Source organism: Pteropus medius, unplaced genomic scaffold (assembly GCF_902729225.1).
Source record: "Pteropus medius unplaced genomic scaffold, Ma_sr-lr_union100, whole genome shotgun sequence".
Classification (NCBI taxonomy): Eukaryota; Metazoa; Chordata; class Mammalia; order Chiroptera; family Pteropodidae; genus Pteropus; species Pteropus medius.
In genome coordinates, this window is record NW_024340700.1 from 3,513,175 (window position 1) to 3,536,418 (window position 23,244).

Genomic DNA, 23,244 nt, shown 5'->3' on the forward strand with positions numbered 1-23,244 from the left:
CCCATATGTAATCGTTTCTTTAATGCTACAGGTTATGCCGAGTCTCCATATATGACTCAGTGCCAGCCCCGTAACACTGTCCCCAGTACATTATCGGTGGCCGTGACATATTATGGTGAAATTTCAAGTGTCAAACTGTAATAAAACTTTTACGAAAGAGCAGTGCCTGGATAACACAACAAGCAGTCTGTGCATCATATTTCATTAATAATCACGGAGCTCGAACAGCTGAATAGGAAAAAGAAGTGTGCATGCCTGCACACACACGCACACACACGCACACACACGCACACGCACACACTCACACACACACATGCACACAGGCACACACCCGTACATACGCAAGGCACACAGGCACACATGTCTGTGCACACAGTGCATACACACGTGCATATGCACACGTGTCTGTACACCTCTGCACATGCATGCATACACAGTGTATGCACGTGTGCACATGCACACGTGTTCACACATGTACACGCATGCGCGCGCACGTGTGCACACACATGCACATGCACAAAGGTGTTCCCCCCCACCGTTCGCACTGGGTTTAATGCTTCTAACTGTTCTAAGTGGCACAGATGCTCCTAAACAAGTCTTGGGGGGAAAAAATGATGAATTCCTTAAAATATCCACCAGACCACAGCTAGTTAACTCAGAGTCTCACATATCTTGCCGTCCTCCAGCACTGGACAAGAGAGGTCAGCGAGCTAAGGAAATGCAGGCTGGCCTGACTTAGGGCATTAATATAAAGACATCTATGCGCAGGCGCCTGGGGGCACAGAGAGAGAGAGAAAGCTGACCATTCTCGAAAAAGACAGTGCCGAAGGCTCCCAGACAAGCGCCCCAGTGTGTGGGAGAGAGAGAGGGCAGTGATTCGGCCACTCTGAGACGCGGTGGGCTCAGGGAGAAGGAACAAACAGTGCAGATGAGGCCGGATCACCCAAGATGTGGCTGTTCTTCTGGCCTGACACCCGAAAGGCTGAGAAGGCCACGCAGCGAGACGCCAAAAAGGTCGTTACCTGAGCACGCGTGGTCTGTAAGACAGACGCACACGCGGCCCCTCGCAGCCGAGGACGTGGGAAGGGGCCCCGCTTCCCGTCAGGCAGCCCCCCCACCACCCCATGTGGCACAGGAGGGGACGAAAAGGAGAGGTGGGGTCGCAGGTCATCTTACTGAAAAAAGTGAGTGGGAGCAAGCCCGGATTGTGACAGGAAGTGAGACCAGAATAATCCCGGATTGTGACAGGAAGTGAGACCAAGGCAGAAGCCACGTCGGGGTCTGTCTGTCCCCACGGGCCGGGCGGGGCCGTGGATCTTAAGTTCGGCCTGAGTGAAGCCGTGTCGGGGTCCGTCTGTCCGGGCCGGGCAGAGCCGTGGATCTTAAGTTCGGCCTGAGTGAAGCCGTGTCGGGATCCGTCTGTCCCCACGGGCCGGGCAGAGCCGTGGATCTTAAGTTCGGCCTGAGCGAAGTCCTAGGATAGTGCAGGGTGGTCACAGGCAATCTGGATTTTTCCAATGAACAGGGCCAAATGATGTGAAATATCACTATTGATGATTGCTTTAATAATCAATATATTTCGTTGCAAAGATATTATCCAATGTTTGACTAGATGATCAAAGAATTCCTTAAGGAAAAAAAAAAGAAAAAGAAACAAATTATGGGCCAGTCGTGGATTCGTCGTCTTTCCATCAGGACCTGATAGGAGCGTCAGCTTAATCCCACCTAACCTATCACATAAAATGCCAAGCGAGCCCTTTAGCTTAGTTGCAGCCGTAGTGAAAATGAACTTCATGGCCATAAGCAGGAGGGAAAAATGAACTGTTCTTTGTTTTTATGTATCTCAGTTTAGTTTCCTGATTCTGAGCATCCAGACTGCCTTACCGGGTCCAGCCAGGACACTTGTCAGTCAGTGCAGGGGATAATTTTGTCACGATTAGATTTAGAGCTGCTTCCTGGGTTGGCCCTCCTCACCACTTACTCCGCCCCCATCTATCCTAAGGCCCAGAAAATCACGCGCAGCTCCCAGGCCCGGCGGGGCAGAGGGCCACCCCCGCCTGTCTCTCTCGGCCCAAACCAGACACGAGGCTCCTCAAAGGTGACAGGGCCATTCCGTTGACACCAGCCCAGCTCTCACCTCGGCCTGCAGACCCTGGCCCGCTGAGCACGCGTGACCTGCGACCTTCTAGAACCTTCAAGATGGGCCTGCAGCTTGTGTCATGTATCCCCTTCTCTGGCAAGCTTTCTTGTCTCCCCACTTCTGCTCGGAAGGGAGCCCCAGGGGTTGATTCCCGCCCTCTGGGCCGACAGAGCCTCCCTGCCCTCCGTGTCCCCACATGCCCCGCAGCCCGTCGGCACAGGCCACACAGGCCCCTAGAGCTGCCGTGGGAGGGCGGCAGCAGGCCCCTCCGCCCTGAGGTCCCTCGCGAGCTTCTGCGGGGCTCCCTGACGGAGCTCGCGCGGTGGACAGCGCCCCGCTCAAGTCCCCGCCTCGGCTCTCACTAGGAATGTGGGCTCTTGGGCCCGTCGGTGCATTTCCAGTGGCGCTCGCCCGGGCACACTGCGTCTCCTGGCCCAGCGGAGGAAGCCACTGCTGCGGGGCGACTGCTCAGCACCCGGCACGTGGGCCCCAGACGCAGCCCCTGCTTCCAGCCTAGTGCGACAGAATCCGTTCCATTCAGCAGATCCCTGTCCCTGCCCAGAGGTGCCCTCCTGTCCTGCTCCGGGATGCCACCCGGAAGCGTCCGATCGGCCTCAGTCCTCCGTCTTGGGGGTGGATACCAGGCGTTCGCTCCCTGAGATCTTGACGAGCCCGCCCGGGCTCCCCCTTCCCTCCTCTCCTCCCTCCCATCGTCTGCCTGCCCTTGCCCCTCCCCCCCTCTGCGCTACGTGCCCCCCAGCTTATGCCCCCCCTTCCCCGTTCATCCTGTTCGCCAGGTCATTCCCCGTCTATGTTAGAGCCCGTTCTCCTGAGTACCAGACTTATTCTGGGCAGCCTCAGTCCAGCGTGGCCCCGATCGAATTCGCCGTCGCGTGCCTGATATTTATTAACAAATCGATCACGCAGCCGTCTCTGCTACGACCTCAGAGCTAGCTCGGATGTCATTCCCCCGCCCTCACCACTCACATCCGGTCAACGCTCCCGGCCCCGGGGACCCCGCCGTGAACGGCTCATGGGGCTCTCCTCGCCCACCTCCGCCTCCCTCCTGGACTGTCGCGTGCATCTCCCAACCAAGACCCCCCGCCGCCCGCAACCTCACACGCCACAGAACGCCTCTCCGCGGGACTCTCATCCCGGCGGGCGCTCCTTTGGTGAAGAGGAAGAGTCCAGGTGTCGTCAGTCGGGTCGTTGGCATTTACAGGAAAAGCTTTTCCTGAACGGAGTTCTGGGATGCGTGCAGAGAGGCCCGGCTTGCCCCAAGGTGGTTCAGGAGACCCGCCCCAAACCAACAACACTTTGTGCAGAGAAACGTCTCCCAAATCATTATTTTCTTTGGCTTGTGCATAGTAGGCATCAACCAAATGTTTAGTCAACGTGGAATTGATTTGCTACTGCGTTAATTGTTTGCATGATGGTTGATTCCAAAACCTTGTGCCTGCTGAGTCACTCTGAATCAAGGGACTACGTGGTTAAGCCCCGCCCACGCCCCCAAGCTACCGTAGAAAACCTGATGTTCTCCCTTAGAAGTGACCTCGGTAAAATTCCGACCTGACGCCATTCCCAGTCCACCCCGTCCTCTGTAGGACTCGGGCATTCATCCTTAGTTCTGAGACCCTTCCCTTGGGAAGTGGGGCTCATGCCGCAGGGCCGGCCCGAGAGCTCGGAGGTCCCCTCTGGCTTGGCGACGTGGAGCCCGATCCTCTGGTTCCACAGGGCGGCCTCGCCGTGTCCGTCAGGTAGCCCTTCTCACGCTTTGCCCAGTTTCAGCTTTGCCACGTGATCTGCCCCAAACTCCCCTCCGTAGTCACGACTGCAGTTGAGTTTACGTCAAGCTGTGTGTGCTGCTCTTGTGTCGAGATCTGAAAAGCAGTCGTCCCGTCCATCCAGACAGGATGCGGCAGTGGGGAAGATCCCTTCATATAAGGCGAGCGTGAAGCTTAGCGTCTTTCTAGATGCTTCGCGTTTGCATGTATTTACTAAGAACAAGTGAGCACAGTATGCTTGGAACTTGAAAAATGTCTTTTATGTTTTTATTCATCTAGAAGTCAGTCAGCGTGCTTTCCTTCAAAATAGTGAGCCCACACCCTTTCAGCCTCATAAGATATGAGAGGGTAATTGTAAAAAGAAAAAAAAAAAGTTATGAAATGGAATGACGGTGCAGAAAACACTTCGCCAAAACAAATTAAAACGAAGATTCACCATTCGTGTACAAAGCCCCTTTGTATGATCAAAGAAAGCATCATCTGTACCACTAAGTTCTATGTCTAACGATGTTTTTGAAGAGGAGGCAGACACGAGATGAGCTGGTGAGAGGTTCGCTCACAAAGGCATCGTAGCCGTAACGATGACTTCTGGTTTCAGGCAGTGCAGTTCTGTACGCGCACAGCTAGCCGGTCCGCTGACATGGTGTCTGAAGAATCCCTTACAGATCGAGGGGGAAAAGAGAAGTGTCCCTCTCTGACCAGGAATTTGTTACGTAACACTCCAGGGAATAACAGAAGGGAATTAAATGTTTTGTGCACTTTCATTATCTGATACCTTTAAAGGCAGAATGCCCTTGACAGTCCCCTATTGTAGCAAGTGCCTCAATTGACACTTATAGTTCACAGACTGCTAGTCTCTCCCATGCTCCCTTTCACGTGAAACAGCGACACATCCCATTTCCTTTTCTGTTAGAAAACTTTACATCCCAGCTCCCCCCCACAAGCAAACTCCATTTTGGTTTCTTTGGGAGAAGGTACAAATGAGTTTTGTGGAAGCGTTCTTAAGTGCAGCCTTCAAGCCGTTAGCATCAGTAGAAAGTCAGTGGCTCCCGGTACCACGCGCCCCGTGCTGGTGACTGACGAGACTTGCATCCACGGTCCCTGGTGTACATAGATGCCGATGCACTGGTCACCCAGGATGTGCTCCATTATCCCTTGCACGGGCAGACTCCCAGGTGGCCCGCTGCTTGTTTTTCGTAAATTAGATCTGGTAAAGCTACAAGGCAGTATAATCCATCGATACGAAGTAGAACTAACAGAATCCAAATGTAAAGAAGATTACTCGGAGTAGGAAAGGTCAATCCACAACTAGAAAGTAAGTTTCTAATGCAGGTCTTCATAATGCACCTGTGTCCAGATTTCCTTACATCGGATTTCCCCGCTCAATAATTGGAAAATGAGGAAAAACAGCTCACTGACAGCCTAACAGAAAGTTTTTAATCTGTAAACCTTACAGGCACTGACTCATCAGTAGCCTATCGGGAGCCAGAAAACATGCCCCGACATGATACAAACAGAATTTCAAATGAAGGTGTAAACTTTCTTCAACTAAACTCGACGTCCCTGAACGTCTAACGTACGTATGTTTCTTCTTCACAAGCACAGTCGTAAAGATGGGACCCTGTCACCAAGAGTCTGCCTCGGGCCAAATGTTTGGACGTGAGGTTTCTAAGGTAAAATACTGATCAAGGAGCAATCTGGTGGATGGGAAGAGCGGCATGAGGCTCGAGAGTTCAGAAAGCCCCGCGGAAAGGGCCTCGGGGACTCGTCAGGAGGAGAACCCAGCCCCACAAAGTAATTCTGAAGGGATCTAACGGCCCCCTGGCCACCACGTGGGACTTCAAAGGAGCGTGCTCTCTTAGGATACCCGGACTTCTTTTCTTAGAGAAGGTGAACATCATCTATTTTCTACTCTTATTCCGATCAGACTTCAGAGGTTAAAAATATGAACAAGAATAAAAGTTTGTGAGAACAGACTAACCCTGCGTCTCGGAACCGCGGCAGAGTTCGTGCCAGAGCCCAGACCTAGAAGCGGCCGAAAGGGCAGGGTGCTTTCTCGTGTGTGAAGCCCAGTCCTCTGAGGTCTGAGCTCACCCCGAAAGCCAAAGCCAGCACCGAGTGACCCTCGCTTGCCCCGCTGGTTTCCAGCCCGTTTTCTTTTGCCGATGATGCTCACGTAGGCGGTTGCGATGCGCTTAGCCAATGCGCCTGCGCCGTCTCCCCACGCAAACTACTTATTGCCCAGATGATCTCTCGGCAAGTTCTTCGTGCTTCTGAAATAAGCCAAATCGGACATCTCCTCGATGGATAGTAAATTTAAAATATTACTTTCATATTATTATTTTGGTGGCTTGAAGAAAACGTTACTCGAATTCGTTTTTGTTTTTAAAGAGATTATTAATTAGCCCCTTGGTGCAGTAAAACAGCATAAAATATGAGCACCTGTTCCTCAGTGATTCCGTCAGGATGGACGCTCGTCCCTCAGATGCAACGACAAACAACCCAAATGCACCACTGCCCGTTCACAGCTCCAGACCAGATCCCCTCCCGTGCTCTGAAACGAATTTCTGTTACAGAGCCCACCCGGTCTCCCCTAGGCGTCAGCGCTCACTCACGTCAGGTGACGTGTCCTTCCTCTGACCCCCATGTGTGCCAGGTGTCCCGCCCCCTTCATTGCTTCCCCGCATCCCATTTGGCGGCATCCTGGGCGGCCCAGTGTCTCTCACTCTGTCCTGCCTCCTGCGGGACTGGCATCTGGCTGGCGCGCTGTCTGTCGCTGGGGAGGGTACCCCCCTCTGGGCTGGAGCTGAGTACTACTATCTTCTCTCTGGGGTGGGCCTCCAGCGGAGTCTCATCCAGTCCTCTCAGCTCCGGTTTGTGGTGTGTGCACGCACGGGACAGGGCACTCATCTTGCTGGCTTCCTTGTTGGGCCACCCCACACACACACACACACACTTCTCCTCCTGGATACCTACTTCTCCCCACTTCCTGTGCTACCACCACAGAGCCTCTGCCTGCCAGGCTGTTCTTGAGTACTTCCCCGTAACCAGCCTGCAGCAACCTTTCCATCCATCTCCTTTCCCTGTTGTTGATAGCTGCCCATCATCCCCCGTATGGGCCCCCCGGTCTGCCTTCCTGCCTTGTGTCGGACCTGTCTTACCCCGCAAGGTAGACTGTAAGCTTCTTGAAGACTATGTCCCACCTCCTCTCCCTCAGCGTCCCCTCCCTGGCCAGCAGTGCCTTCAACGCAGTAAGCACTGAGGGACTATTTGTTGAATTGATTTCAATTAATTCGGTTTGTCACTGAATCAAGCAGAGGATGTCACAGGCCTGCTTTGATAAGTGAAGAAAGCACCGTTGTGCAGCTGCGGACAGTCTCTGGGGGATGGAGGGGAGAGCACAGGGAGAAGCCTCGGAAGCCAGCTGACTGCTGGTCAACCCAGGTGCAAGTCGGGAAAAATTCTGCAGTGAATGAAGGAAAGTAACATGCACGGCGGAAAAGAATACCAACATTCTTGCAAATGAATCTTAAAGTATCATTTTTACAAAGAATACAAGGATTATTTCAGGTCCCTTGTTGACTAGTTTGTATGTTCTCCCTACAGATACTTTCAGAAAAAGACCTATTGTTTGATTCTCTCTGGGCCGACACAGTATCCATTGTGTATGACTGTAATCACAGCACGCATAGCTCACAACGTGGGCTCGGGGACAGGCCGTGTCTCCCCCTCTGGTTCTGCGGACAGTGAATACTGTGTTCTTGATCTCTTACCACAGCTCTTTTGTCAAACGTTTAATGATTTCTTTCTCCAGACAAATTCGTAGTTTGTTATCAACCATAAAAGTGTCTTTACGGCCTTGTTTTTAAACATTTAAACTTTGGCATGTGTGTCTCAAGATGGGTATGAATTAAGGTGTTTATTTCACTTTAAATATGTTTCTTCACACTGTATGAAGCTAGATTTCTCCAGTATGTGTGGCTTATGTGGAACTATATTTAGACCTAATGAAAATTTATTTTAGTATGTGTTGGTATCTTTTTAAGAGGGTGGTTGTGCCTGTCAGTCCCAGGTCAGGTGTGTCGCGAGCATCTGTCAAGCGTGAGGAGCAGACATCTGTCACTTTCTGCAGCACGTGGCTGTCACGGGCTTTCCTGCTACAGACAGGGTCTGACACACAACTCTACTCCTGGGATTTCCATTTTTCCAAAAGCCCAAGACTTCTTAGTATTCTGTGATCCAAAACCTGATCCCAGCGCCCGGAAGAGACACAAAACGTTTCTATTGTAACCTAAGAAATAGCAACTCTTCGCTCTTCCTGGTTTAAAAAATTTCAATACGTTGCTTGATATGACATTTGATGGCTTTAACTCAAATGAATATTTATAACAAAGATAAAGTAAAACAAATTCCAACCACAATGGGCGCGCAACTTCAGAGCCGTTTTAAAGTGCTCATTTTTAAGTCGGCGGTGGAGTCTACAGAGAGTCTTAATGGGCCGCTTTATACTTTTATGAATACCAAATTACAGAACTTACCGTGTCACTCCAACCGTTTCCACGAGGCTTCACTTAAATTGAAGGGATAAAAATGATTGTCAGTCTTTCAAGCGCCTGGAGGAAAACCCTTTAGTGTTGTGTTTGATTTCTTTTCGAGGGCTGGTTTAAAGTTTTTAAGACAACGTGTGAGGAGTCAAGGGCAGAGTCGTCCTTCACAAAGGACGGCTTTAAATTCTCTGACCAAGGGTGGGATCTCGTGAACAGGGCCGTTCTCCCTAGGCTGTCAGACCAGGAGCCTCGGGACAGACGGTTCTTAGGAATCTAGATGTCATGTGAAGCGTGTGCAAAGCGTGCTCTTCCCTGAGAACTGGACGGGCACTCTGCAGAAAGACGCAGACACGCGGGCCTGTAGCTGAGCAGTTTCACGTGACTTTGAACTTTGTATTTTTTAATTTGATGACTTTTCCTCAAAGATAACTTTCGAAGTTTTCATATTCAATTAAAAGTTAAAAAAAAAAATGCTACCAGCACATCATATTTTGAAAATATTCCTACAGATATTTCAAGTAAAATGTATTTTAAATAGCATGCATGGTTTAAACGTGTCGGAAAATATATAGAATCAGAGACTTCTGTAAATTCGTGTCGGATTAGGAGACTCTTTCTAAATATTAGTCGGATGGGACAACAAACAGGGCCACCTGTGGCGCAGGTTCTGCGTCCGGCCCACGCTCCTTCCAGAGTCCTCCGACTGCACACTTGTTCTCTACACCAAGCGATTCCGGCCACCAGCGACCCTCGTGGCCGCTTTTACTTTCGATGTCCCAGAACTGAAGATGTGAATATCTCTCCCTCCCTCTCTGCCTTCATATCTTCCTGCCTTTATTTCCATCTTCTTCTCCCAGCGGGGCCCCCGAAAACCTCCTGCCACCTCCATGCTGGCGGGGTTCTCGGACGCTCTCGGCCACGTGCTCCCTGCCCATCACGCATCAGGCAGGTCTGACAAGGCCACCACTTGTCCTTTGGACTGATGGAGTTGGCTGGAGGCCACACAGTGTTTGGTGGTCACAGCGGCAAACCTGTACGGAGTCTAAACGGCGTGTTTGTAAACACGAGGCCCGGGTGTTTTAGGGTCGTGGAAGTCAGGGTGCGCGGTCCTGCCTGGCGTCGGGGTCCCGCTGGCTGTTCAGAGTCGAGCACGTTCCGCCGTCCTGTACTCCACTCTCTCCTCCAGCTGCTCGTCCCCCCTCCTCTCTCCGTACCCCCTTCTTTCTCGTCCGTGCACATCGCAGGCATCAGACATTTGGGGACATTCCAGGCGTTTCTCCTCCAAACTAATGTCTACTGACCGCTGAGCCGAGTCCCCCACTCGCCTTCCCTCTGGGACTGACTGGTCCACTTCTGCTGACCCTCGGCTCCCACCACATGCAGAACGAGGCCGCGTTTCAGAGGCGACAGCTATACCCGCACACGGTAAAGAAGTATTAGGGGTGCTCTGGCCCTCTCGGCCCCACACGGATGAGTGACGTGTGCTTGTTTTCATATTTCATCACAGCGAATGGCAAATTGTGTTGGCTAATGGTTGATTTCCTTTGTAATTCCTTACATCTCAATCCAATCCTGACGCCGGTGAATCCAGAGAGAGAGAGAGTGCTTCTAGAGACGATGTTGACAGGACTCCCTCCTCGCCCCGCTTCTCTGAGCCTGGCTCTTCACTCAGGTTCTACTTACGCGATCGATCGGACCATGGACTCTATGAAGACGTGTGTTCAGGGCACAAGAGCGTCCAGCGACCCTCCTCTTCCCTTCCTGCCAGGCCTATAACACACGGTGTCCAGCGCCGTGTCACTTCCTTTTTCCAGTCTCAAAACACCTCCTCCCCATTTCCTGGAAATACACTTCAGAGCCTCGTTTATGGAAACAGAAAACACTAAGGGACCCCACTAATACCAGCGCTACACGCGGCCTCAACCGCCGAGGAAATGACTAAGAAATACTGAACCATCGAACACCGAGGCCTCCCCTCCCTTCCCCCACTCTGCTGGCCCCTCGCCCTCGGTTTAGCCTTATTATGCTTCTTTAAATGACAGATAAATAGATCACAGATAGATAGATTAGATAGATAGATGACAGGTAGGTAGGTAGGTAGATAGATGATAGAAAGATAGATAGATGATAGATAAATGATAGAAAGATAGATGATAGATGATAGAGATGATAGAAATATGATAGATAGATAGATGATAGAAAGATGATAGATAAATAGGAAGAAGATAGAAAAGATGAATGATATGTGTGAATGTGATGACATGAAAAGATAAATGATGAAAAGATAGATGATAGAGATGAATGAATAGATAGATAGATAGATAGATAGATAGATAGGTAGATAGATGGATATAGAGAGACAGACAGACAGACAGACAAACAGGCAAACAGACAGATAGAAGATGGTTTCCCAAGTGGATAAATGACAGAAAATATAAACGGGAAAGATATGAGCGAAGGAGAAAATCGAAGTAGAAAAAAATTAGTTTAATTTGTGGCTATTTTACTGAACTTTTAAAAACTTGAAACTGAAATCTTCAGCATAGTTTCCCGCATCTAATCGGTGGGTATTAAGGTTTCTTCGCAAGAAGAAATTTTCCTTCAAATACAGTTATAACTGCTTTTCCATTAGTGCTAATCAATTCTCATCTCTGTGGACAATTCTGGTGCCTTCAGGTGTACAAATCTATCCTGAAATCAGCTTTAGCTATAAAGGAAGGAAAAAGTACCGTCTGTAAATGCTTTGTCTAGAGGCGTGTCATCAAAATAGAGTCCCGCTCACCTGCTGTCCTTATGAAGCTGGTGGCTCTTTGCTATTCTTATTTTAAATTTTCTCTCTTTACCTTCCATTTTAAGGGAATTGGCCAGGGAATCATTCAGAGCAAGAGCGATCTTGTTTCTCAAAGGAACATAGAATGAGCCACATCCAAATGGAGTTTAAAAAAAAAAAATAGCTCTCCAGTCCGTGTCAGACTCAGGCAGCAAAGAGTGCAGGCACAGTGTCATCTTAAGTGCTTTGAGACCCAGAAGGCACTGCACGGAGCTAGAGGACTTTATTAATATCGCGGAGGAAGGGGTTTCTAGGTACAGGTTTACCTGTGACTCTCTCCCGACTTCATGCTGCTATGTGCCGACGTCTTGAGGGAAATTGGAATTAATGGAAAAACGTTTATCCGGGAATACGCTTTATTGAAAGAGCCATTTTTATCTGGTCTTTTAATGTGGCACATGTTCTGATCAAATGAGAGGATTGGAATTATTTGTTTATTAAAATGCTTTTCAGAGTTTTCGTATAATCCATATTACCTGTTTTGATGATGAGAAATGCTTTTTTTGCTGATATAGTGAGTCAAGATAGCGCAGTACCTTAGAAAGTATTATCTTCAGAGTTAATTCGTTCGTTGATCATTTGTCCAAAACATGGTACCAAGTCCCTAGGTCGTAACAAAGATAGGAACGAGAGCGGCGTCTCTGTTCTGTGGTGTCGAGCCTGCCCAGGCGCTCACCTGAGCCTGCTTCCTCTTTGCACGTGCATTTACACGACTTGTCACATCATCCTCACAGCTCCGTCGGGTGGGTGGCACTGCTGTCCTCGCTTTGCAAATGATGACAGTAAGGTACAGAGATGCTAAGAAGCATGCCCAGGGTCACACGGGGGGCCCGGGGGGCCAGGAGGCACTCCGAGGCAGTCTGGCAGCAGAGCGTGCGCGCCTAGGCACAGCGCCGCGGGAGATGCGTGCGCCCTGCTCCCCGGTGCAGCCCTGGCGACACCTGCCGCACCGCCCGGCAGCGTGAGAGGCCCCTGACCCGGCGGTGAGCGCGGAGACATGCGGGCATCCAGCGCAGCCGGCCCGGTTCTGGGCGCTTGGAGAGCGGAGCGAGGACGGGCTTCCTGCCCACGCGCACACAGCCTTGCCCGGGGGCCGGACCGGGTGGCCAGGCCCGGTGGCTGGGCCCAGTGGTCGGAACCGGTGCACCATAGGCCGGCGGTTCTCATCTGCATTCATCGACCGCAGCAGCGCCCTGCACGCCTGCACGCTCACGGAACTCTAGAGAGGGGGTGCTGTTATTATTCCCATCGGCTGCTGGGGAGCTGGAGCCCCAGGGCTCAAATATCCAGGTCACGGTCACACGGGGAGAAACGGCAGACCCCAGACCCAAACTGAGCAGCCCGCCCAAAGGACCTCGCCTTAACCCCTACGCTTGGTGCCTCCCAGGTCCCTACCGCCTCGGAGAAGAGGAGTGAGTGGGGGGTGGGGGGCAGGGGGGTTCAGCGTGTGGCCAGGTGGAAATGACAGCGAGAAAGCGTGCCCGAGGACCCCGTCCTCACCTCAGAACGCACCTCCTCCTCCCCCAGAGCTGTGGCTCTAAGCTTGTTACATACGCACGTGCCTGTATGTGACGTGTGTGTACACAGGGACGTGTGTGTGTACACCCGTTAGGGATATGTGTGCATTGTAGGCGTTATACACCTATATTGCCATATTGCTGTGTGTAGTAATGGCTCAGGCATTTTAAATGTTAAGTGGCATCATTGTATATACATCCTTCTCTGAGACTCGCCTAAGGATATAAAACATCCAGCCATTAAAGAATAGAAAACGATAACATTCATATTTTAATATTAAAGTGTTATCGGACATGCGACACTCGGAAGGGCAGCAGGGGAGAAATTGCTTCGATAAAGACTGAGGACACGGGGCATCTTCTACTCACCTTTGTCTGTTGCCAGTTTTGAGTCTATCTATAGTTTTTATTTTAAAAAATAGGGGAGGAAAAAAGCGAGGCAGCTAAATTTCTCTCTAATATGGAAAAGCCCTGGGCCTGTTACTTCCGTAGAAACGTTGGCACAACTTGGAGCGGGAATTTCTCTCCTGGAGCAAAATCAGACACTGGGACATTGGCACCCGCTCAGGATGAGACCCCAGCATGCACGCACACACACACGCACGTGCACACACGCACATGCACATGCACACACGCACACACGCACACACACGCGCACACGCACACACGCACACACGCACACCCCTTCCCCAACGTCTGCGTCGTGCTCGGTTCTGTGATCTCTAACACGTGCCGACCTCACGCTAAGGCAAGCGCTACTAACCTTGGACTTCCACCGCCAAGGGCAAGGGCAAGGGCGTGGGCACGCGTCCCATCCTGCCGAGTTCACGCATACTTTCCGAACAGCACAGCCATGAGTGGGAGAGAGGAAGGGGTCGAATGCCGCGCCTGGCATTCCACATGTGTCGGCAGAGCTGGGGCCGGCGTCTTCGCTGAGCTCAGATGTTAACCTTTTCATGCTCGGAGCGAAGACACCTGTTAATAATAAGGATAAACCGAAGAATGCTGAGAATCCCCACTAGTTCCCACGTTCTTTTACTGGCCTCATTTGTGTAGACCTGTAATGGGGTGGCTGACCGTCCCGTTTGCTCGGGACTCAGAAGTCTCCCGGATGTAGGACTCCACGGGCTACACCTGGGAGATGGTCGGTCACCTTGTCCTCATAGGCCGCTGTGCTGCTTCCCCGTGCTGTCTCGGGCGGCCTGGCGTGGGACCCTGGGCCACCGCCAGCTCCCAGAACCCGGGTCTCGGGGGGGCCGGCAAACATGGCCACCGCTCAGCGGTTCTGTTCTTAGAGTCCTCGCTTTACCTTATTTGTACATTCTGTCATGTATAATTTTTCCATAAGTTAGATTTATTATTTCTTACTTCGTAACTTGTAAGACAGTTGTAAAGAAAGCTAAAGAGACAGAAACATATGGGGAAGTAATTTTTAAAAGCAGCATTAAGAAAAAAATGACTAACAAAATTTGTGGAAAAAACCTAATTTACAGAAAAGGTTTACCGCAAACATGTTTTCCACTTTGTTAGCGTACACATAGTTCATAATTCTTAATCGTAATTATACCTTGGCAAAGGAGTCAGGAGATCTGAAATGTCAGTGGTCAGAGCCGGCTGCTTTGGTCCTGCTGTCCACAGGCGTCCGTTTGCGACCCGTTTCTTTAAGCAACAGCCGTAGAGGCTGCGGGGCTCCCTGAGCCACTGAGGAGAGGGGCCCCCCCACGGCCCTGGTGGGGAGCCTCCTGGAGACCGAGCTGCGTCCCAGTGACTCTTGGGCAGGTGGCAGCATCAGGCCACCCGCTCGCTGGTTTATCTATATCCTGCCCCAAGTCCTTGGGAGAGACAGAGAGGAAGAAGCCAGGGCCCCACGCTGGGGGTGCGTGTGCCCCGTAAGCTCCCAGCCTGGCACAGCCCGCCACATAACCGGCCACAGCAGGACCTGTCACTCTCAGGGTCTCTGTCGGGGTCGACTGCGCACAGAGGCCCCCGTGACCCCAACCCTATCGCGAATGCCAGCTCTGTTTCTTCTCCTCGCTCGATGGAGAGCACCGGTTTTGGGGGGAAGACGAGCCGGTGCCCGCACGGCAGGGGGACGCCAGCCGTGGCGTCGGAGCGCAGAGTTCAGAGGCGGGGGCCTCCCCGAGGGGCATCCGAGCTGGACTTGGGAGCTGCAGAAGCCTCGAGTGGCCATCCAAGGGGGAGGCATCTCGGGAGGGGACAAGCAGCGTGAGCAGACGGGGGTTAGCAGGCCTGCGGGACAGAGGCCCGGGGAGCAGTGCGGGGGGTGCGGGGGCAGAGACCAGGGGTGCGGGCGCTTCCTGTGACTCCTCAGTGATGGTTGGAAACTAAGTAATAACTAAGGGGGAGCAGGACGTGCCTCTGAGTGGACAGCCGCACGCCGTGAGTGATCTCTGAGTCCCGCCCCGGCCTCAGCGCCCTGCCGTTTCTGGGTTTTACTCCCGTTAAAAAATTATCTAACTATATATGTCTGTGTGTGTGTGTCTCTATATTACAGATTCAAATGTTCGCTCCCATGTTTTCCCACATTCTGCCAACAGTAATAGAACGAGTTACATAAATTGCCACCAACTGTCAAATTTTCAGGCTTCTGCGTTCTCAGAGTTCAAAGAGAAGCAGCCAGAGGGAGGGTTCTCACGTTGAAACGAGACTAGTCAGCTCGGCCTGCCCAGGGAGGCTGCTGGCAAGTGGATCCCGGATTGACTCCTTGCCTGCAATTTAAGCAATTCACAGCCCCCCCCCAAAACAAACGAAGTAAAAAATATGAGATTCTACCTAAATTTCATGGATAATTGAGAAAAGGCCAGATTATCCGGGCCTCACTCAGGACTTCTGGTCGCATCAGGAATAAAGAATATCGAAGTGGTTAGGGGACCGGGACCCCGAACCAGACCTGCGAGTTCGATTTCCTTTCCATCTCTAGCCCGTTGGATGGGCCTTGGAGTGAAGTCGCCAAAGTAAGAGTTTGGGGTGTTGGATGGGGGGAGGTGTCCCAAAAAATAAGCACCGTCCGACGCCTGTCGGCCACGACGTCCCGTCACGGAGCACATAGGTAACCGGCCTTCCTCGTCCCCCCCGCCCCTCCTTGCCCGCTGACCCACGGTCGTCACTCGCCCCCAGCCAGTTACCTGAACAGTCGAGCCGCGGATGAGAGGCATCATTTCTGAAGACTGATTCTGATAAGGAACCGTTGGCCTCCGGGTTCTGGCTGCTGCTCTTTCCCCAGTCAGTTCATCGGCTCCTGTAACCACCGTCAGTCACCGTGCGGGTCGCTCCCCCAGCCCGCAGGACAGTGGCGGCTCATTAACATGCACGGTGTCGCCAGCTCATCGGAAAGGGCCGCAGGCAGTATACCAGCCCTGCTGTGGCCTCGCAGCTTCGTGAGACTAATTGCTTTGAAAATGAAAGGAAGAGAAGTGACTTGTCAATTAGGTGTTGCAGGTGAGAGCTCTTCTAGTTAATGCAGGCTGCTGCGACCGGTCCCTGCCGTTGCGTGCAGCGCCTCGCGCGTCGTATTGGGGTGCTGTGGGTGGCAGCGCATAACCGAGGGAGGTGCGGTCGTGGTTTAATGAGTCCTCCGTCAGGCGAAAATAGGCTGTATGGACGTGCGAATAGAATAAAACGTGTATTTTCATGACAAACAGTGATTTCTAAGAAAATCGTAATTAAGTTTTAAATGAACTAAAATTATGGAGTGATTTCCGCTTCCAGTGCTGTGGCGGCTTTGGGGGTTCCTCTGCCCCGGTGGGCAGTTTCTGTGCCGTTCGCTCACGGGCGCTCACGAACGCAGACGGTAACTGTGTTCGCGCACGTTCGTTAAAAGGCGGGAGACAGGATTGCTAACGTTAGGTTGGCCTCGAGATAATTTTCCTCTAGAAGGATTTATATATTTTACGAGGTAACAGATAGACTAGTGGGGTTCCAGGTTCTTGCATCATGAATTCTAACCCACCTTCGTGTTATCACAGTATTCAGTTTTCTCTGAGATTAGGTGTCAATACAAAAATTCTCACCTCCCGGATTACTATTTTCCACGTGTGTATGTTTTTATATGTACAGGTAAAAACACTGACAGAGACGAAATACTCCACCTGTTTCTACTTCCCCTTTTCTCCTTCCTTAATCTCATCAGTCACACGTGGGAAACTGGGACCATAATGCACGAAGACCAATAACCTGGGAGGTCCTGCGGCCAAGACCAACAGCAGGTTATCAGGAGCCGAGAAAGGAGGGCAGCCGAGATTACCAGCCATGCCTGGGGAGGGGCGAGGGAACAGGGGGAGGAGGGATGTTTAAGGAAACACGTGTTTTTTTTAAACCGTGGAGACTAAAAGAAATTAATACTTTTCCTTCTACCTTCTAAGTTCTTCTAGATGGGCTAATAATCAGATTAACAGGAGAAAATAAAATTTTAATACAGGCACGTGGGGAATTCACATAAGCATGAGAATTCCAAAGACAGTGGGCAGCATTGGGTATATATGACATTTTGGACAAAGGAGAAGAGGGTCTGATGTCTTAGTTTTTAAGAAGTGAGAATGTGTGATTGACAGGTAGTTGAGGAAGAACAGAACACACCTGGCAGGTGAGTTCTTGCTGGGCAACTGGGAAACAATGGGACAGGAGAATCTCCCTGACAGGCACTGCCTGAGGCCCTATTTACTGTACTTAATTCAAATTAGGCTAAGGTGACATCCTAAGATTTCCTTCCTGAAGCAGATTTTTCTCTTAGACCCTCTTGGGCAGGAAGTGGGGGTGGGCCAAAGTTCTTTCTGAGTCTTTCATTTCTTAATAATCAACTTAAAATCAGTATCCCAAAAGGCATGGTTCTGGGGGTGGCAAAGCCTTGGTCCCCTTCAAGATCCTTGGAGAGGAATGTAAACGGCGGAATAGACTGAAGGAAGAAGTTATGTTTTTGCTGTCCCTTAAGTTTTCCGTAAAGAAGCTATGTCACAGGTCATCTCAAATCCAGACCCGGCTGATTCCTGCAGAGAGAAAGAAAGAGATGCGGTATCGATTCTTAGGGAGCTGTGTCGGGAAGAGGTGCTGATGTTTGTTGGCATTAGTTCCGATCTGTGAAGTATCACGCTCCTTTTTTTTACTAACATCGTTACGCATTTTCAGTTTGTTATTAGCTCAGTTTGGTTTGTGTCCAATGTTTCTCGAGGATTTTATATTTTTTCTTTCAGAAATTATATTAGTCAGTGTATCAATGTGACTTTCTGTTTAAAAAAAAAAACTTCATAAAAAGTGATTAAATTTCTTTCAATGAGAAATACTCTTTAGTAACACACACGTCTTTGTAATCTATTGTCCGAGTAGTAATCTCCTCTTAAAAAAGCAGCCTCTCCTTTTAAAAAGTATTTTGTGCTTTTATCCTTTTATTTATAACTTAGATTACAGTCACTCTCTGTACTGAGATGAAAATAATGACCACTGTCTCTTAAGTCTTTGCCAGATGGAACAGGTGACGCCCAATGTAAAACTCCGAAAACAGCAAAGAAATGAATGTGCAGGGCCTAAAATTTGCAACATAGAAATAAACCTCGAAAAACCCAAAATCAATTGTCATTCTAGGAAATATCCTTCGTGCACATTTTGCTCATTATATGTCTGACATTTCCACTAAATTCAACTCCTTTCCGTTTCTATGCGAGAATAGCACACGGAAACAATAACATGCAAGCCCAGTTACGCATTATCTTTCCCGTTTCCTGGCTCCTCACTCTATAATGCACAGATAGTAACCCGATCCGTCTTAATATTAGATTAAAATTCACGCAACTAATCTCTTTTTATAAAATCAAAGCATAAGGCTGTCAGGATCCATAACTGTTTCTTTCAAGAAAATGGAAGAACCTAGTATCTATGATCTTATATTTGCAATAAAATTATGAATCGCCGTGCACCGGTACTCGGTGCAGTAGAACAGCAAGACTCGGCGGTCTTAGGAAAGGCAAGCTCCGGATCCGTGGCTACCACGTGAATGTCACTGAGGAGGAGCTGGGACTTGGGCTGCAAAGCTGTCAGGCGTTGGGGAGCATATGGAAGCGGCCTGTTTGGGGCCACAGACGGTCGGTCACAGTTGTCTAACATATTGCCCCTGTCGACACGAGCATAACTTAATAGTCCATTTGAATTTCCTTGTAGTTAGACTGGTGTCACTCTGTCAGTAAGCCAGCTTCCATCTCATAATTTAGACTAAGTTTATTTTTGCTTTGTTTACTAAGTAAAGCAATTACTCTGTAGAGAATTGAAATCACTTCTATTCAGAGGCTATTTCTGAGCTTTTCCTTTCTAATCTTTTCTTTTCCTAAGACTTATAAATACCATTCTGTCAAGACGGAATGAAGGTGACGATGACGGCGGTGATAGCAGAGATTAAAATTGAAGCTAAACGTTGCTTTTGCAAAATTGCTAGACTGTTACGTTAAAAATCAGAATTTCTCTGCATTGATCAGTTGTGTCGAGAAAAGTTCAGAACTAAAATGACAAATATTCACTTTATTTATTTATTTTTGGCACGTTGTTGGCTTCGGGGCAGCTTTGGCTGATCATACCTTTGGAATTCATCCTTTCGGTATAGCGTCCTAAATTTCAGTGCAGCAGCTCCCAAAAAGAACGCTAAAATATTTCCTACAATGCAAAAACTGTATCTTTTTCATGGGGAATAAAATATAAACTAATTTGGAGAAAGGAAGAGGTCTAGACACGTATTTCATTGATATAAATGTCCACCTCACACTGTGTGAATTGACATCTCCTAGAATTGATGTTACAAGCTAGTAAGAGAAAAAGAGGGGAAAAAAAGTCCCTTTCTACCCAAAATATTTGTCTGCTGTCCACCGTTAGTTTATTAAATAGAAAAGTGCATTAGCTAACATGAGAGAATTTTTTTTTTCCTAATTTATTGCGATTTCCAATTTCAAAGGAGACTTATTTAAAAGTAGATTTAATAGCAGTGGGCAGACAAGCTGTATCTGTGGGGAGCTACGAACAGAAGCGTGAGTCACCGTGGTCTGCGGCTGGCTCTCAAATTCATTTACTAAATAAGGTCGTGAGCAATACGAGGTGCATTTTCCTGACACCTTTCCCTGCTGACAAGGAGTCGGGTGAATTCAGTGAAGAAAGTACACAGTGAACTATTGTTAGCGTTTATCAGCACATGTGATGAGTGGCCTTGAAGGACAGCATCTTATCATCCAAACTTCTCAGTGGCCTCAGTCAAGAGGAGCAGGCGTGAATCTAAACAGGACTAACATAACAGCCCATCTCTCTGTAAGAGTGGAACTTGCAAAAGGAACCAGAAGATGGATTCGGGTGGGCAAGGTTGAAAGTGATTATAAGTTGATCTACCATTTTATATTTCATTAATCATATCCTAAATCTATAATAAAAAAATAATAACTACAGTGGGTGATTAGGTATAAAGTAGAGATTGAATGATACGAACAACAAATAATTGTTAATATTGACAGGTTACGGTACAGGAATTACCTAATTTCACAGATGAGGACCGCACAAAATGAGACAACTACCACATAATGTTTATTCTAAGGGAATAATATGACTTTACTGAGTTTTTTTAATTCCTTCATATTGATTTTTTTTCGTAATGCGTGAAATAAACATACATCAACCTAGTTAATACTTGAACAAGGTCCCAACACATGCAAACCATAATTCGATATGAAGCATGTGACAGAAAGGAAATATTGTATTGTTAACAGCCGAAAGCTGTTTGTGGCCATTCCATACATTTAAAATACACAGATACCTTCCCGTTCTTGATTTTCCTTGAAAAAGCCAGTGTGACTCGGAGGTGAAAGAAGTCTAAGACAACCCCTTAAAACCGACGTCCAGTCCCCAGTCCGTGTACTCGGTCCTTGCGCTAAGCCCCCTAAGAGCCTCTGGGAACGCCACACTGCGCCTGTGTGACACCTCAGTCCTCCTCCGAATGCTCTGTGAGTTTAACCGTTGGCAAGTGTCCCCGTCTGGACCGTCATCACTGTGCAGTGTGCTTGCGAAGCCCGCGAGAGTCGTGGCTTATTCTTCCGTATAGTGAAAAAAATACCATTAAAGATAACGGAGCAGTCAGATCAGTTGACAGCTGCGTAGGGCCTACACAAGGGAGGCCGGCAGGACGTATCAATTTGCTACTCTTAACGAACTTTACCTGCGGCCCATACGTAGTCCTTCTCGAGTGTTTATGGAACTGTCGTAGAAGTTTAGGTGTTTGTGCACCGAAGTCCCATCCGTTCCACGATGCACGATGCCCTTCTAGAAGGCGAGCTGGTGCCAGGTGCTCAGCGCCTGTCGAACACGAGGGAAGAAAATAACCACTGGGGAGCCCTCATCAAACAATATTCCCGCCGAGGAGAAAGCAGAGGCCACCAGAGGGGCCAGAGCATGACACATGGCCTCGGAAGGTCCGGCCCTGTCCGGCGCGTCCCTTCCTGCTGGCTGAGGGCCGTAAGCTCTGAGCCTCGCCCCCACCCCGCCCCCAGCGCCACCTTCTCAACACGTGAAGTCCACTGCAGAGCTACGTCGAGGGCTCAGACTGGTCAGAGCACTTTAAAGTGGCCATTACATGTCTGGATTCAAGCGAGGAGCTGACTCTCAGTTGAATTTATGTTCCCTGTTCCCCTCGTGCCGAGATAAAATAACATCAGTTCGCGGCACGGCCAGTTCGTACTACGGGGCACGGCCTGAATGTTTAAAGAGCTGCTTCCCCCTTAGGATAAACCCGGATAAAGGACATGATAAGTGAAAATCGGCAAGCTGTTTAAATTGGCAAATAACCGTGTTTCGGGGGGAAAGACGGCATTTCATTTTGGGGTCCAAATGCGGCCCAGCCAGTGAGACTTCCTGACACTGGCAGCTCTGGGCCCTAGTTCATGAGGTCGCGAACAGACCCAAAGTTTCTCCCGACTTAAAAGTGACTCCTTCCAAGTAAGAGCGGCTTCATCGACGTGTCCGTCACTTCGCTGGAGCCTCATGGGATGCAACTCCATTCTTTCTCTGAGGCTCGCGTGATAGATTCTAATCACAGAACCTTTCTCACCTGTTTAAAAAATTTCCTTTGGCTCTTAACACTGTCTTATGACAGCGACACTTAGTGCCGACTTTTCACTGGCAGAGTTAGAAATTCTCCAGGCGACGTGGCGATTCCTCAAAGCTCAGGTACGAATTCTGCGACTATTTCGCATCTCACAGGAACGTGTCACAATCTCGTGTACCGTTCCATCATCGGTCTAATAAAAACACTAATGTTTGGTTTTAGTAATATTTCCCACATGATAAGAGTCACTGTTTTATGGAGTAAGTGAACAGACCTCTGAGGTCAGCCTTAACGATTGTCTTCAAACTTACCATGATGAACAAAATATGTTTTCTGATCTTATTGTGGGGCTGAAAAAAACAAACCTTTTTCTCCCACGGTCTGAGTTCTTCTAGCTGGGCTAACAATCAAGTTAACAGAGACAGATTAACAGAAGGAAATAAAATTTTAATACAGGCACCGGGGGGATTCACTTAAGCATGAAAATCCCAGCGAGGCAACGTTGGGTGTATGTGACTTTGGGACAAAGGAGAAAAGCGAGAAAGGGGTTCTTAGATTTCAGAAGTAAGGTTAGGCGACTGGCAGGTACTGGAGGAAGCGGGAACACACCTGGCAGGCACATTCTCGCTGGGCAGCCAGAAGCTATGGGCACAGGGGCTTCTCGTAAACCTGCCGGGAGCCTCGCTGACCACGGCCAAGGTGAAATGCTTACGGTGCTATGTCACCTTCCCGAAGCGGGTTGTCCTAGCTGAATCTCTGAGAAAAACGGGAGTAGGAAACTCTTCTCGAGTGTGTCGGGCTTCCGTTGACTTGGGTGCGTAATAACCTGAACGCCGGAGTGGCACATTCTGGGGACACGCGTGCCGGGATGCCCACATTGTCCCCCAATAACACAGAAGTGTAAAGTTTACATCTACAGGTGGCTTTTTTCATGAGAATTTAGACCTTGGCCACAGTTGGCTGAGTATTTTCATAAGTTAAATGTAGGCGTCTGTCTATATAATGGAACTTTAAAAAAAAAAAATAAGCCTTTAGACAAGAACGCATTTGCCGTGATTCTCAGTATTTAAATCGATTGCACATGACAGAGCGACTCGTGAAGACACTTGCTCGGCATGGAGACGATGAAAGGTGGTTCTTAGTCCCTTCCCGCCACGGTGGTTGCCCGTGGCCGCCATCTGCAGCCCTCCGGCTCCGTCGCAGCCAGGGACACGGGCGAGCAGGAGGTGCAGCCCAGGCCAGCTCGTCCTCTTCCGACGATTCGGTCCGAGCCACCAGGCGGGGCGCAGCACAGCCAGCGTCACCTCGGCCGGGGGGCCAGCGTCCGGCGAAGGCGGTCGGAGCCTG

At 49.6% G+C, this 23,244-nt stretch overlaps 1 protein-coding gene across 1 annotated transcript in view; it reads left to right on the plus strand.

Annotated features, from left to right (window-relative positions):
* Window positions 1-23,244, plus strand: part of PACRG (parkin coregulated) — a 432,037-nt gene that overhangs the window by 323,284 nt on the left and 85,509 nt on the right. The window lies entirely within an intron of this gene.